Raw genomic sequence first — 17,060 nt, 5'->3', positions numbered from 1 at the left:
TGCCATTACTTTTGGTGTTTTAGTGATGAAGTCTTTGCCCATGTCTGTGTCTTGAATGGTATTACCTATGTTTTCTTCTAGGGTTTTTATGGTTTTGGGTCTTACATTTAAGTCTTTAATCCATCTTGAGTTAATTTTTATATAAAATGTAAGGAAGGGGTCCAGTTTCAGCTTTCTACATATGGCTAGCCAGTTTTCCCAACACCATTTATTAAATAGGAAATCCTTTCCCCATTGATTGTTTTGTTAGGTTTGTCAAAGATCAGGTGGTTGTAGATGTGTGTGGCATTATTTCTGAGGCTTTTCTTCTGTTGCATTGGTCTGTATCTCTGTTTTGGTACCAGTACCATGCTGTTTGGTTACTCTAGCCTTGTAGTATATTTTGAAGTCAGGTAGCTTGATGCCTCCAGCTTTGTTCTTTTTGCTTAAGATTGTCTTGGCTATAAGGGCTCTTTTTTGTTTCCATATGAAATTTAAAGTAGTTTTTTTCTAACTCTGTGAAGAAAGTCAATGGTAGCTTTCTGAGGATAGCATTGACTCTGTAAATTACTTTGGGCAGTATGGCCATTTTCATGTTATTGTTTCTTCCTATCCATGAGCATGGAATATTTTTCCATTTGTTTGTGTCCTCTTTTATTTCCTTGAGCAGCGGTTTGTAGTTCTCCTTGAAGACAGAACTTTTTTCTTTATACTGGATTTATACATGTGTTCATATAAACTTATATTTATATGGGTATATTTTTAGAAGGAAAATGTAATAAATTTGTATTTGGCTCTAAACAGTATTTCTTTATAAAAATATTTAGTGAGAACAAAAATGACTATTTTATTTTGTTTATAATGTTATCTTTGCTTAAATACCACCTTACCTGCTTTGGTTTTTTGTAGCGCACTTAAGAAGGCAGAAGCCTTATTAAGTCACACATCTTGCTTAATAAGGAACTAAGAGAGAGCTAGTTTGTGTAGGTAGAACTGAGGTTTCAGAAATTTTGTCACCAGTAGTCATCTGGAGACACTAGCCATATGTCTATTATAACTTGAAAGTATTGAAGGGGTTTTATACATGACTTGAGAAAGAAAACATAAATATAGAAAACAAATGAATGGACATTGCTGTGGTTTTGCTGTGTGTCCCCACCCAAATCTCATCTTGAATTTTACTCCTGTAATTCCCACGTGTTATGGGAAAGTCCTGGTGGGAGATAATTTGAATCACCGTGGGGTAGGGGGGTTCCCCCATACTGTTCTCATGGTATTGAATAAGTCTCATGATATCTGATGGTTTTATCACGAGTTTCTCCTTCTGTATCTTCCCCATTTTCTCTTGCTGTAGATATGTAAGAAGTGCCTTTTGCCTCCTGCCATAATTCTGAGGCCTCCCCAGCCATGTGGAAATGTAAGTCCAATTGAACCTCTTTTTCTTCCCGGTCTTGGGTATGTCTTTATCAGCAGCATGAAAACAGACATAATACAGCATGAATACAGACATAAAAATTACATGTAGTTTTCATAAAGTTAAACTATACTTAATTATATGAAACAAACTGAACATTTCAGTGGAATTCTGATAGATGTTGTCAATTCCACCTTCTTGTACACTGGTGAAAACTCATAGCCAGCTAGTTCTTGGAAAGTACATTAGTGTGATTTGGTTCCAGAATAACTTTATCTGCATTTGTATAGAAAGATTCTGCAGAACTTTTATAGGTAAGTACTACACTAAATGAAAAGACTAGCAAGTTTGGCAGCAGGGAAACCTGGTCTTCTCTGTATTCTCCTTTACAGTATTCGTCCCCTTCTGACCCATCATTTCTTTGTATGTTTAATGCTACTAAAGCTAATTTATAGCTAGATGAGGTTTACATAAAATGGTATGTCATGTAAAGTAATTATTGAAATGCCTGATGCATAGCTGGTTCTTAGCAAATGATAGCTGGTACTATAATGAAATTAGTGATGATCACCTATAATTACAAAAATGTTTGTTTCTTTAAATCAAGTCTTAACCTCATAAAAATTATTTTATCTCAAATTGGAGGGCTTATTTTTAATCTTTATCAACTGTTTTAAGAGATTTTTACCCTCTAATGTTCTCTGCTAAATAACTATTACACAGTCTTGTTACTAAAGGTATCATTTCTTTGCTCCTGATACCTTTGCGACCCAACTTTTGGCTTAATAATTGGGGAAGGTGGATTACCCTGCTCTGATTTTTATGAAAAACGTCTTCCTCTGGTTGGGGTTGAAATGAAAAATATGCTGTATATATACACACATGCCTCCCATGACATTTCCTAAGTTTCTTGATTTAATATACTGTGGGTACAGCCACCACTATTGATGGCAGACTGTAGAAGAGGCAACAAAGGAAAGATCGACTTGCTCTGGAGGGATATCATTAAATTTCAACTCTTTAGTAATGTTTGTTGTTGTTGTTGTCGTCGTCTTTTAATCAGGCATTCAGAGGGTCTGAGCTGATTTTGGTGGGGCAATTTCAGAGACAGAACTCTGGCCTGTGAATAACTTACATTAAAATGGGTCATATATATTCCTTCTTTACAAAGAATGGAAAAACCACAAAATATTATTCAGATGAAATGAGCTAACCTTCCTTTAGTTAGGATATTGGTTTTAAAATAATATTCTGTGATTCAAAATTTCATTCCTCTTTAGAAATATCTACTACTTGTTACCAAAAGTCTAAGTGCCTGTTAAAACTTCCATTGCAATTTATAAACCAAGTTTCTAAGCAATGCAAGTCATTTTATATATTTATCTCTCTTTGGCAGTTCTAACAGCTGAAGACTTAGCATTAGCTATGAATTTCATTACTGTAATTTTACTCCCATTCCAAATCATTAATATTGATGCTAAATAAGTGATAGTGTTAGCCAAACTCAATAATATTACTTTAAACTGCTTAGAAAAGGAAGTACACTCTCAGAATTTTTCTCATTGCCTTTGCAAATTGAGGATGAACTTAAATATGACAGCAGAGCTTTACCCAGAGGTTGTCATGTTGCCATTCTGGTTCCCCACATCCCTAATACATGTCACATTTATAAAAACTAGAAAACTATTGTCTTATCACTAAAGGCTCATTTTATTCAAAAATAGTTAAGCCAGAATAGCATTGATCTTTATGCTTTTCTGGCCACTTAAAGTAAATTTTATATATTGGGAGAAATTTGATCTGATGATGCTATTAGACAATGTAGTATATACATTTGATTTTTAAAAATGTATCCATTATCAAACCAAAGACTCGAATTAAAACATCTTACCTGCATCTTTCCCTGACACCATTTACCCTACATCATACATAATTTTTATCTATGTTCTAAACATTTTCTTAGATGTGTTTACTTTGACCCACAGGGAAAATAAATGAAAAGATTCAGTTTGGTAGGAGAATGACTTACCATGAAGAGTAATGTTACGATTCTCTCTCTCTGTGTGTGTCTCTCTGTCTCTCTATATATGTACATATACTGCTTCTTGGTTTTTTATGATGTACATATGTTTCTTCTTTGCTTCTTGGCCCTCAGAATCTTTACTGATTGACTTCTTGTTTTAACATTCTTATTAATTTCTTTTGAGCAAGGTAATTTAGAAGGAATTTGGACTTTGTGACTGTTATACTTACATTCTCATTCTAGTTCTGTGACATGCTAGGTAAGAGAGTTTGAACAATTTGAAGATTATTTGCTTTCTTTGGATTTTATTCATTTTATACAATAGAAAGAGATAATAATTATTGTACTGTGGAGAATTTTTGGCAAATAATAGGTTTGCTACAATATTAGTTCATCACCTTGCTTTCATATTTTCTTTTTGCTGGAATGTGAGTCATTTGTCTTATTTATTTGTGTATATTTATGGCCTAGTCCAGTATCTGAGACATTATTGCTGCCTACTAAATGTCTGTTAAATATAAATGGTACCCTACTCTACTTTGAGTCATTTTTATACCCCAAATTCCAAGAGTTTCCTCAGGCAAGTTCCTGTTAACTGCTGTTGGGTCACTGTTAAACAATCACAGGCCTATGCAGGCATCTTTCCTGGGAATGTTAGATGTGACTCACACTTACTTCATTAGGCTTGCAGAGACAAATATTAAAGTGATGAAGTTTCTAAGATAAAAAAATCTAGAATGAAATTATGGCAAATTATATATGTAGTTTTATAGGCAAAAAGAGAACATTTTACAATGAAAATAACAATTATTATAGTGTCTAAATGCAAAGGACTGAGAAAATATCATGAAGAAAAAAGAGTGGTCAATAATATCCTATATTGGAAGGATGACATGTGAACTAAAATAATGCCGTTAAATTTATTAATTTGGAGTTGATTAATTATAATAAGGGAATACTAATTATCATACCCATAAAAATAATTATGGTATAAATAAAAACATACTGCTTTGTGTAGATAGTAAGAAATGTATAGAACTTTTTAGGAAGTGATACAGAATATCAGTATGGATCTAAGTATTTAAAGTATTGCATGATATATTCATATGGAATATTTTAACATGTGACCCTACTGTGAAAACATTTTTTAAATAATTCAATTTTTATAAATAAATTATTTTTTAATATTGAGAAAAGAAAAACCCTCTCAGCCTTCCTTAATGCCCAAAAGGAAAAGAAAAGGAAAATCCTCTTTAGAAAATTCAAATTTAAAACACAAATTATTTGGGCTGTTTGAATCTTCAAACTTTTTTTAATCTTCAAATTTTTAATCCTTTTTTGAAAATTAATCTTACAATTTATTATTAAAATCTTCAAATTTTTTATTAAAATTACTTTATTTTAAAGGATTATTTAAGAGTCAGAGACTATGTGTTTAAACTTTCCCACTAACAGATTTCTCTGTAACTAAGCATTATAGTTACATGATTTATTTCTTAATTAACTCATTTCTTTGTTTTTCCCAATTGAACTTTACACTCTATTTAAAGCAAATTTGTTTGAGGTTTCTTGACACATCATTTTTTTCTGCCCCCACTGCCTTGCTGTATATTCTTTTCATTCTCTGAACATTAGTTTTCTTCTAGACTCATCTTCAAGATTCATTCTACAGTAATCCAGGATAATTAGGTTATATCTAACTCTGTCTACAAACTATGCAGACATAGAGATGCATGGGATAGAAACCCATGGTTGTCAATTATACTTTACATTTAAGTAGAGACAGATAGAATTTGCAATTTGTGACTCAAATCTGTAACTGCTCATCTTCATTCGCATTATTGCAGTTGATAACTTTTCAGTCTTTCAAAAATATGGAACTCTTCTGTCATCCAGTTTCTGTTGAACCCATATGTTGTCAAAGAAAAAATGCACTAGACAGAATTAAACAGGCAGGAAAGAATTCATTCAAGACTATTTTGATAGGAGAGATTCAACTCAACTCCAGTGAAACAAAAATGGAAGAGTTTCCACTTGATGGGGTAGCTAGTGAAAAAGTGCTGGAGGAAGTTAGGCAATGTAATTAGGCCATCTATATTTACTAATTGGTGCTTTTAGAAGTTAGAAGTTAGGCTCCTACCCTCTCACGCAGCCTGAAAGATAGGACGCTATCTCCTTAAATGATCACATTTCGAAGAGATGGCACCCAAGTCCTTGAGGAAGGGTTGTAAAACTAATTAGAGGCTTGGAGAAGATTTCTGTACATTTCAGAGGGGCAGAGAAAGAATTTGCAGTTACAGATTCTCTAAAGTAAATAAAATGGAAGTCAAGAGCTTATAGTTGGGAATAAGCCAGTCTAAAATTTAGTCAAACAGAAGGAAATATTAAGGTCATTAGGCCATCTTTGTTAAGGCCGTGACAGTCCTCCATTGTAAAACTCCTTTAGTATAGTGACAATAACATACTTCTGATAGTATGTTGCACTATATCTCACAAAGGAGAGGAGGAGTAAATATTCATCAAGTAAAATTGTTCATTATTTCTTTTTCTGTTGTATGCACAGATTGATTATAAGTAGCTCTTCCCCACCTCCCCAAAGAATCATAAATTCTGGGACAGGTTTTTGAAAGTTGTTATTATGCATTATGTAATATGATTTGGGATATTATTATTTTTCTGAAAGATTTAAAGCTGATAGGCATTAGGCTTATTTTCCCTTATGACCAGGCTGAAGCACAGTGTCTACAGGTCAAAGGTTTAGACTATACAGGACCCAGTGTTTAATTATGCTCTGCTCTTACCTCGGGTTTTTTTTTGCTTTGGTTTACTCTCACCTGGTACAATCTGCTCAACTGCTTAGAATCTCACTTTTCATAGCTCTCGGCAGATTAACAGCTTCTTCTGTTTTCCTGAAAGTGGCATGTTGGGAATTAGTCATGGTTATAGAAAGCCTCAGGCTTTTAGGAGAAAGATGCCACATTAATGCTACATTACCAAAGGAAATCTATAGAAATCTTTGTTTTTAGGCTATATTGACCCATCTGTATATAAATCATTTTTACACACTTCTGAAATTTAATATAATTTGTTACTACTACTTTTATATTTCTGCTTTTAATATTATTTGTAAAGGTTGACATTCCCATGACTCCTGCCCAGGAATACTATTTGATATCCCCCCTGAATTATATGGAGTGTGGGAATGGAGGGATGAGAGAAAAACCAACAGAAAACAATTAAACTTTGTGTTATTGTTGCTGGATAAAATCTATGTATTTGAGAAAAATATATTTCAAAGCCTTTTCATCTTTAAATGTTATTCAGTAGTTGAAGGCTAGCCATGAAACTCTACAATTTCAGTAGCAACTGAAAAATTCATCTCAGACCTTTGCTTTTTTTTCATGCAAAAAAACAGCTGCAGGCACATAAAGCAATCCCAAGGATGCAATTACACTCAATTGCTTTCTAATGTATTCACTCTTTACAACTATTACATTTCCACAGTAATATATTACTTAAAGTAACAATTATCCTGTGATTTGGATTGTTTTACACAAAATTTTACGATGGCAAGAATACTATTTATATATAAACTATAAGATATGAGTGTTCAGTTGAAAAGTTTAGAAAAAAATAAATTTAAGTTTGGCTTTGCTTTAGCTACAATTTTAGAAGGTAAACTTAACTTTCAGTTTTTAGACTGGGAAAAATGTGCCAATTCTTTCCAAGGACATCGTATTAAGTGAAACAGAAAATACAGGAAAGCATTCTGCTACTAGGACAGGTTATGGACAGCTCTGTGTTGTGTGTGATGGAGAATGTTCTGGAGCTTTTATCTTTACAGCTCTATAGCAAGTAACTGGAGACATTTTTCCTTGTTGATAAATGAGTGAAGGGCCAGGGGAAGGAAGTTAGAACAAAAATTACTCTTAGAATTCTTCTACTTTAAGAACAATAATACCTAACACGTAGGTCTTGCCATGTACTTGGTTTTACAAACATTTGATTCTCAGCACAACCTTGTTATTTAGGAATATCCATATCCTATTTACAGTTGTGGAAATCTAGGCTCTAAGAGGTGAGCATTCAGCCCAAGATCATGTAGTTGATAATTTATAGCTGGAAGTCAAATGCAGACCTTTATGTTTCCAAAACCTATGTTCAAATTTGTTGGCCTCTACTCTGTTTGTTTAAAATCCAGAGTACTGTTTCATGTAGATGCATTCTGTAAGATTTTTGTGTGTGCCTGTTTTTGTTGCTATTGGTATCATAGGTCAGCAAGTTTTTGTTTGTTTAAAAATTCAGTTAATATAAAATTTAAAAATTACATATGAATGTAATTGTAATAGTATATGAATGTAATTGTAATAGTAACAAAATTAATATGGGGTACCCCTCAATAGTACATATTTTGAAAAACGTATATGAAAAAATCCTATGGCTTTGAAGTTCCTGGATTGATTTTATAAGTTTAAAAAGAAAAACAATAAGAAAACTAACTACTAATAGATTTTTTTGGGTTTTCTGGGTTTTCACAGTGAAAACCCAGAAAACTCTTCTAGTGCCATACTTTACTCAAAGACAGTTTTGTTCAAATGAAACCTTACCTGCAGTAGGGTTTGTTTAGAGGTGGCAAATTTAACTTCTAGTGAGAATTATCTTGAGGAGGTGAATCTCATCGGTGGAATCTTGCCATTTGTGATGCAAAGGAAAACATTAAAATCAAGGGAGCTCAGAAGGGTTGAGTCCAGCTCCAGAAATACAGCATCTCCGGTCCCATTTCAAACCTGCTGAAATATAATCCACATTTTAGGAAGATCTCAGCCATTCTTATTCATATTAAAAGTTGAGAACCACTGTCGTAAAACAAGAGATGCAGGGGAACTTTTAATTTATTCTTATAAAATAACGTTTTGGTCCTCAATATATGTTGTTTATTAAAATCAACTATGGGACTTAAAAAGAATGAAGTAGCTGTTGGGTTTATTGCAGACCTGTTGAATCATAAAATACATGGTGTGGGACATTGGCACATGGCATAGATAATTTGAGAAAAATTAATACACCACCCCCAAGACATATACATAAACACATATACACTTAATATGCTCTCTCCCCCCCCCCCAACATGACTACATTAAAATGTATGTGGGTGATTCTAACATGACCACAGTTTGAGAAAACTGAGTGAAGTCTCTTTGATGCAGAACAAGCCATCTTCAAATCATCTTTCTGGAAAAAGCAGCATTTTGTCCTAACATTTACCCTATTCCCGTTGATTCTAAATGTATTGGATCTTTAAAATTTGGTAAAATGCTACATTATCCTTAAAGTATATTTTCAATGCCCATTTCATCCAAAGGAGTTTTTCTTTTGTAAATCCCAATTCCTCTTTATCTGTATCTCTCAAAAGAAAAACCTCAGATCTATTTTGTACTATTTACTTGTGTGCAGTGTTGCTAATAGTATACATTTTTATTATCATTATATTTCCCACATTACCTAAAAAGTTACTTCGAATATCACACTGTTGGCATTCATTTTGTTGAAAAAACAAATGAATGAATAAATGGATGATCACGCAAAGGATAATAATGATGTAAAACCAGTGTAATGTATTAGAATACTAACTGAACCAGGAGTTAAGATATTTAGCTCAAGCCTCTTTTCTGCTGTTAAGTCAAGTATGACCTCGAATTAATTTCTCCTTTATACCAACTATTTTGGTATGATTATTGGGTGAGATATTTTAAGACTTTTTCTATACAGATAAAGTTTGAAAAAAAATAATTAGCTATTTTTTGACTAAATTATCTTATAGCTTCGAACAGTATTTTTCTGTGTCTTAGGATCTATTTCTACCTAATTAATCAAGTCTTGATGTTGTAGATAGTTCTCATCAATAACTGTTGGTATCTTAATACAAAGATATCACAGGGCATTTAGTATCTGCATTCTCTATATGTGGCTGAATTTTATTACATGACTATACTTGCTATCTATGCTACATCAAAATTTTCAAAAAAATTTACTGACTTAAAATACTGACAGATTTATTATCTCACAGTTACTATAGGATAGAAGTCTGGGTACAGTTTAGCTAGGTTCTCTGCTTTAGGGTGCAAGCCCCAATTCAGATATTGGCTTGTGCTTCAGTCACATCAGGGTTTTGATTGGGAAAAGATCTGCTTCCAAGTGTCCTCAGATTGTTGGGGCAGAGTGTTGGCAGAGTCCATCTTTTGTTGTTGTAGAATAGAGGTTCGTGTTACCTAGTGTAAGTTGGATTCCTAGGTATTTTATTCTCTTTGAAGCAATTGTGAATGGGAGTTCACTCATGATTTGGCTCTCTGTTTGTCTGTTATTGGTGTATAGGAATGCTTGTGATTTTTGCACATTGATTTTGTATCCTGAGACTTTGCTGAAGCTGCTTATCAGCTTAAGGAGATTTTGGGCTGAGATGATGGGGTTTTCTAAATATACAATCATGTCATTTGCAAACAGGGACAATTTGACTTCCTCTTTTCCTAATTGAATACCCTTTATTTATTTCTCCTGCCTGATTGCCCTGGCCAGAACTTCCAAGACTATGTTGAATAGGAGTGGTGAGAGAAGGTATCCCTGTCTTGTGCCAGTTTTCAAAGGGAATGCTCCCAGTTTTTGCCCATTCAGTATGATATTGGCTGTGGGTTTGTCATAAATAGCTCTTAGTATTTTGAGATACGTCCCATCAATACCTAGTTTTTTGACAGTTTTTAGCATGAAGCGTTGTTGAATTTTGTTGAAGGCCTTTTCTGCATCTATTGAGATAATCATGTGGTTTTTGTCTTTGGTTCTGTTTATATGATGGATTACATTTATTGATTTGTGTATGTTGTACCAGCCTTGCATCCCAGGGATGAAGCCAACTTGATCATGGTGGATGAGCTTTTTGATGTGCTGCTGGATTTTGTTTGCCAGTATTTTATTGAGTATTTTTGCATCTATGTTCATCAGGGATATTGGTCTAAAATTCTCTTTTTTTTGTTGTGTCTCTGCCAGGCTTTGGTATCAGGATGATGCTGGCCTCATAGAATGAGTTAGGGAGGATTTCCTCTTTTTCTGTTGAATGGAACAGTTTCAGAAGGAATGGTACCAGCTCGTCTTTATTATACCTCTGGTAGAATTTGACTGTGAATCCGTCTGGTCCTGGACTTTTTTTGGTTGGTAGGCTATTAATTACTGTCTCAATTTCAGAGGCTGTTATTGGTCTATTCAGGGATTCAAAGTCTTCCTGGATTAGTCTTGGGAGGGTATATGTGTCCAGGAATTTATCCATTTCTTCTAGATTTTCTAGTTCATTTGCGTAGAGGTGTTTATAGTATTCTCTGATGGTAGTTTGTATTTCTGTGGGATTGGTGATGATATCCCCTTTATAATTTTTTATTGTGTCTGTTTGATTCTTCTCTCTTTTCTTATTTATTAGTCTTGCTAGCGATCTATCAATTTTGTTGATCTTTTCAAAAAACCAGCTCCTGGATTCATTGATTTGTTAAAGGGTTTTTTGTGTCTCTATTTCCTTCAGTTCTGCTCTGATCTTAGTTATTTCTTGCCTTCTGCTAGCTTGTGAATGTGTTTGCTCTTGCTTCTCTAGTTCTTTTAATTGTGATGTTAGGGTGTCAATTTTAGATCTTTCCTACTTTCTCTTGTGGGCATTTAGTGCTATAAATTTCCCTCTACACATGCTTTAAAAGTGTCCCAGAGATTCTGGTATGTTGTGTCTTTGTTCTCATTGGTTTCAAAGAACATCTTTATTTCTGCCTTCATTTTGTTATGTAGCCAGTAGTCATTCAGGAGCAGGTTGTTCAGTTTCCACATAGTTGAGCGGTTTTGAGTGAGTTTCTTAATCCTGAGTTCTAGTTTGATTGCACTGTGGTCTGAGAGACAGTTTGTTATAATTTCTGTTCTTTTACATTTACTGAGGAGTGCTTTACTTTGAACTATGTGGTCAATTTTGGAATAAGTGTGATGTGGTGCTGAGAAGAATGTATATTCTGTTGATTTGGGATGGAGAGTTCTGTAGATGTCTATTAGGTCCGCCTGGTACAGAGCTGAGTTCAATTCCTGGATATCCTTGTTAACTTTCTGTCTCGTGGATCTGTCTGATGTTGCCAGTGGGGTGTTAAAGTCTCCTATTGTTATTGTGTGGGAGTCTAAGTCTCTTTGTAGGTCACTCAGGAATTGCTTTATGAATCTGGGTGCTCCTGTATTAGGTGCATATATATTTAGGATAGTTAGCTCTTCTTGTTGAATTGATCCCTTTACCATTATGTAATGGCCTTATTTGTCTCTTTTGATCTTTGTTGGTTTAAAGTCTGTTTTATCAGAGACTAGGATTGCAACCCCTGCCTTTTTTTTTGTTTTCCATTTGCTTGGTAGATCTTCCTCCATCCCTGTATTTTGAGCCTAAGTGTGTCTCTGCACGTGTGATGGGTCTCCTGAATACAGCACACTGATGGGTGTTGACTCTTTATCCAATTTGCCAGTTTGTGTGTTTTAATTGGAGCATTTAGCCCATTTCCATTTAAAGTTAATATTGTTATGTGTGAATTTGATCCTGTACAAGAAGATTATAGAACACCAAGCAGTATGAGCCAAAGGAAGACAACCTCAAGACATTTAATAATCAAACTTTCAAAGGTCAAGGATAAATAAATGTTCCTAAAAGCAGCAAGAGAAAAGAAACCAATAACATATAATGGAGCTCCAAAACATCTGGCAGAAGATTTATCAGTCAACACCTTACAGGCCAGGCCAGGAGAGTGTTGCATTATATATTTAATGTGTTGAAGAAAAAAACAAAACAATACAAAACAAAACAAAACTCTTGTACCCTAGAATAGTATATCCATCAAAAATATTCTTCAAACATGAAAGTGAAATGAAGACTTCCAGATTTCATCAACATGACCTGTCCTGTAAGAACTGCTAAAGGGAATACTTCAATCAGAAAGAAAACAACATTAATGAGCAACAAATAATCACCTCAAGGTACAAAACTCACTGGTAATTATAAGTACACAGTAAAACATAGAATATTAGGCCAGGCTCAGTGACTGATGCCTGTAATCCCAGCACTCTGGGAGGCCAAGTTGTCTGGATCACTTGAGTCCAGGAGTTTGAGACCTGCCTGGGCAACATGGCAAAACCCCATCTCTAGAAAAAATACAGAAATTATCCAGGCATGGTGGTGTGTGTTTGGGGTCCCAGCTACTTGGGGGGCTGAGTTGGGAGGATTGTTTGAGCCTAGGAGGTAGAGGCTCCAGTGAGTTGTGATTGTGCCACTGCCCTTCAGCCTATGTGACAGAGTGAGGCCATGTCTCAAAAAAATGAAAATAAAACAAAAATAAGATTAAAAAGAAAGAAAGAAAGAAAAGAAAAGTGAACTAATCAAAAATATTAGTTACAATGTCTTTCCAGGACATAGTTCATACGGTAAGATATAAATAGAAAAATAACAAAAAGTTAAAAAGCAGGGTGATGAAGTATAGAGTTTTTATTAGTTTTATTTTTGCTTGTTTATGAAATAGCATTGAGTTGTTTTCAGGTTAAAACAATGGGTTATTAAATTGTTATCTTGCTAAAATAATGGATTATAAGATAACATTTGCTAGCCTCATGGTAATCTCAAACTAAACAACATAAAATCAATACACAAAAAATAGAAAGCAAGCAACTAAATCATATTACCAGAGAAAGTCACCTTCACTAGAGGAACAGAAATAAAAGAAAGAAAGAAGAGAAGACCTCAAAACAACCAGAAAAGAAATAACAGCATGGAAGGAGTAAGTCCTTTCTTATCAGTAATAACATTGTATGTAAGTGGACTAAACTCTCCAATCAAAAGACATAGATTGGTAAAATGGATGAAAAACCAAGACCCAATAATCTGTTGCCTACAAGAAACACACTTCACCTATAGAGACACTCACAGACTGAAAATAAAGTGATGGAAAAAGATATTCCCACCAATAGAGAAAAGAAAAAGAGCAGGAGTTGCTATTCTTATATCAGACAAAACAGTTTTAAGACCAAAACTATAAGAAGATGCAAAGAAAGTCACTATATAATGATAAAGGGGTCAATTCAGGAAGTGGATGTAATAATTTTAATATATATGCACCCAACACTGGAGCACTCAGATATACAGAGGAAATATAATAAGAGCTCAAGAGGCCCCAGTACAATATTAACACCCCACTTTCAGCATTGAACAGAACTTCCAGGCAGAAAACCAACAAAGAAACATCAGACAGTCTGCATCATAGACCAAATGAATCTAATACATATGTATAGAACATTTCATCCAAGAGCTGCAGAATACACATTCTTTTCTCAGCACATGAATTATTCTCAAGGATGGACCATACGTTAGGTCACGAAAAAAGTCTTAAAACATTTAAAAAATAAAATAAGCATCTTCTCTGACCACAATGAAATAAAACTAGAAATTAATAACAAGAGGAATTTTGGAAACTATGCAAATATATTGAAATTAAACATTATGCTTCTGAATGACCAGTGGGGTAGTGAAGAAATTAAGAAATAAATTGAAAAAAATTCTTGAAACAAATCATAATGGAAACATAACACCAAAACTGTGGGGTACAGCTAAAGCAGTAGTAAGAGTCAAGTTTATAGCAGTAAGTGCATACATCAAAAAAGAGAAAACACTTCAAAGGAACAATCTAATGATACATCTTAAAGAACTAGAAAAGCAAGAGGAAACCTAATCCAAGATTAGTAGAAGAAAAGAAATAAAGATTAGAGCAGAAATAAATGGAATTGAAATGAAGAAAACAATAGAAATGACCAATGAAACAAAAAGTTCTTTTTTGAAAAGTTAAAGTTGACAAAACTTTAACCAGACTAGGAAAAAAAAGAGAAGGTCCAAATAAATAAAATCAGAAATGAAAAAGGAGACATTACACCTGATACTGCAGAAATTTGAAGGATCATTAATGGCTACTATGAGCAACCATATGCTACTAAATTGGAATCTGTGGAAGAAATGAACAAATTTCTAGAGACATACAACCTATCAAGATTGAACCAGGAAGAAATCCAATATCTGAGCAGTCCAGTAAAAAATAATGAGATCAAAGCCATAATAATAAGAGCTTCTGCACAGCAAAAGAAACTACCATCTGAGTGAACAGGCAACCTACAAAATGGGAGAAAATTTTCACAACCTACTCATCTGACAAAGGGCTAATATCCAGAATCTACAATGAACTCAAACAAATTTACAAGGAAAAAAACAAACAACCCCATCAAAAAGTGGGCAAAGGACATGAACAGACACTTCTCAAAAGAAGACATTTATGCAGCCAAAAAACACATGAAAAAATGCTCATCATCACTGGCCATCAGAGAAATGCAAATCAAAACCACAATGAGATACCGTCTCACACCAGTTAGAATGGCAAACATTAAAAAGTCAGGAAACAACAGGTGCTAGAGAGGATGTGGAGAAATAGGAACACTTTTACACTGTTGTTGGGACTGTAAACTAGTTCAACCATTGTGGAAGTCAGTGTGGCGATTCCTCAGGGATGTAGAACTAGAAATACCATTTGACCCAGCCATCCCATTACTGGGTATATACCCAAAGGACTATAAATCATGCTGCTATAAAGACACATGCACACGTATGTTTATTGCAGCACTATTCACGATAGCAAAGACTTGGAACCAACCCAAATGTCCAACAATGATAGACTGGATTAAGAAAATGTGGCACATATACACCATGGAATACTATGCAGCCATAAAAAATGATGAGTTCATGTCCTTTGTAGGGACATGGATGAAATTGGAAATCATCATTCTCGGTAAACTATCGCAAGGACAAAAAACCAAACACCGCATGTCCTAACTCATAGGTGGTAATTGAACAATGAGAACACATGGACAGAGGAAGGGGAACATCACACTCTGGGAACTGTTGTGGGGTGGGGGGAGGGGGGAGGGATAGCATTAGGAGATATACCTAATGCTAAATGACGAGTTAATGGGTGCAGCACACCAGCATGGCACATGTATACATATGTAACTAACCTGCACATTGTGCACATGTACCCTAAAACTTAAAGTATAATAATAATAAAATAAAATAAAATAATTCTCCCACTAATGAAAAGCCCCAAGGACCTCAACAGATTAAAGGATAAAAACCCTATGATTTCGGTTGATGATGAAAAAGCTTTTGATAAAATTCAACATTCTTTCATGATAAAAACCCTCAAAAAATTGAGGATAGAAGGAACATACCTCAACATAATTAAAGGAATATATGTCAGACCCACAGCTACTATCATACTGAGTAATGAAAAACTAAAAACCCTTTCTCTAAGATCTGGAACATAACAAGAATGCCCACTGTCACCACTGTTATTCAACATAGTACTGGAAGTTCTGTCAAGAATAATCAGACAAAGGAAAGATATTAAAGACATCCAAATTAGAAAGAAGTGAAATTATTCTTGTTTGCAGAAGATATTATCTTATATTTGAAAAGACCGAAAGACTCCACAAAAAACTATTAAACAATAAATATATTCAGTAAAATTGCAGAACACAAAGTCAACATACCAAAATCAGTAGCATTTCTATATGACAACAGTGAACACTGTGAAAAAGAAATTTAAAAAGTAATCTTAGTTACAAAAGCTACACATAATATAAAATATCTAGGAATAAGCTTAACCAAAGAAGTGAAATATAATGAAAACTATGAAATACTCATGAAAGAAATTGAAAAGAACACACACACACACACAATATTCCATGTTCATGGTTTGAAAGAATCAGTATTGTTAAACTGTCTATACCCAAAACAATCTACAGATACAGTGCAACTCTGATCAAAATACTGATTACACTCTTCACAGAAATAGAAAAAAAAAAACCTAAAATTTATATGGAACCACAAAAGACCAAGAATAGTAAAAGATATCCTAAGTAAAAAGAATAATACTGGAGGAATCATATTACCTGACTCAAATTATACTACAGAGCTATAGCAACCAAAACAGCATGGTGCTGGAGTTAAAACAGACACATAGGCTGGGTGCGGTGGCTTATGTCTGTAATCCCAGCACTTTGGGAGGGCAAAGTGGGCAGATCACCTGAGGTCAGGAGTTTGAGACTATCCTGGCTGACGTGTTGAAACCTCATCTCTACTAAAAATACTAAAATTAGGCAGGCATGGTGATGCACACTTGTGATCCCAGGTACACGGGAGGTTGAGGCAGGAGAATTGCTTCAACCCAGAAGGTAAAACTTGCAGTGGGCCGAGATCACGCCATTGCACTCCAGCTTGGGTGACAAGAGCAAAACTGCATCTCAAAAACAAACAAACAAAATACAGATACGTAGATTAATGGAACAGAATGGAGAACCCAGAAACAAATTCACACACCTATAGTGAACTCATTTTTGGCAAAGGTATCAATAACTTACACTGGGGAAAAGACAGTATCTTCAATAAATGTTTCTGGGAAAACTGGATGTCCATATGCAGAAGAATGAAACTAGATGGCTATCATTCACCATACACAAAAATCAAATAAAAATGGATTAAATACTTAAATCTAAGACCTTAAA

At 34.3% G+C, this 17,060-nt stretch overlaps 1 long non-coding RNA gene across 1 annotated transcript in view; it reads left to right on the top strand.

The window, feature by feature from the left end:
* The window catches only part of LOC129397797 (uncharacterized), a 128,559-nt gene that overhangs the window by 78,544 nt on the left and 32,955 nt on the right, over positions 1-17,060 (top strand). Inside the window, exon 2 of the long non-coding RNA XR_008625406.1 lies at positions 1,334-1,396. This is a non-coding gene — a long non-coding RNA (uncharacterized LOC129397797). The remainder of the gene's footprint in view (positions 1-1,333; positions 1,397-17,060) is intronic.

The sequence above is a fragment of the Pan paniscus genome, chromosome 4, assembly GCF_029289425.2.
Source record: "Pan paniscus chromosome 4, NHGRI_mPanPan1-v2.0_pri, whole genome shotgun sequence".
NCBI classification, from domain to species: domain Eukaryota; kingdom Metazoa; phylum Chordata; class Mammalia; order Primates; family Hominidae; genus Pan; species Pan paniscus.
Note: the sequence above shows the minus strand (reverse complement) of the source record. Positions and strands in the feature narration are given on the sequence as shown.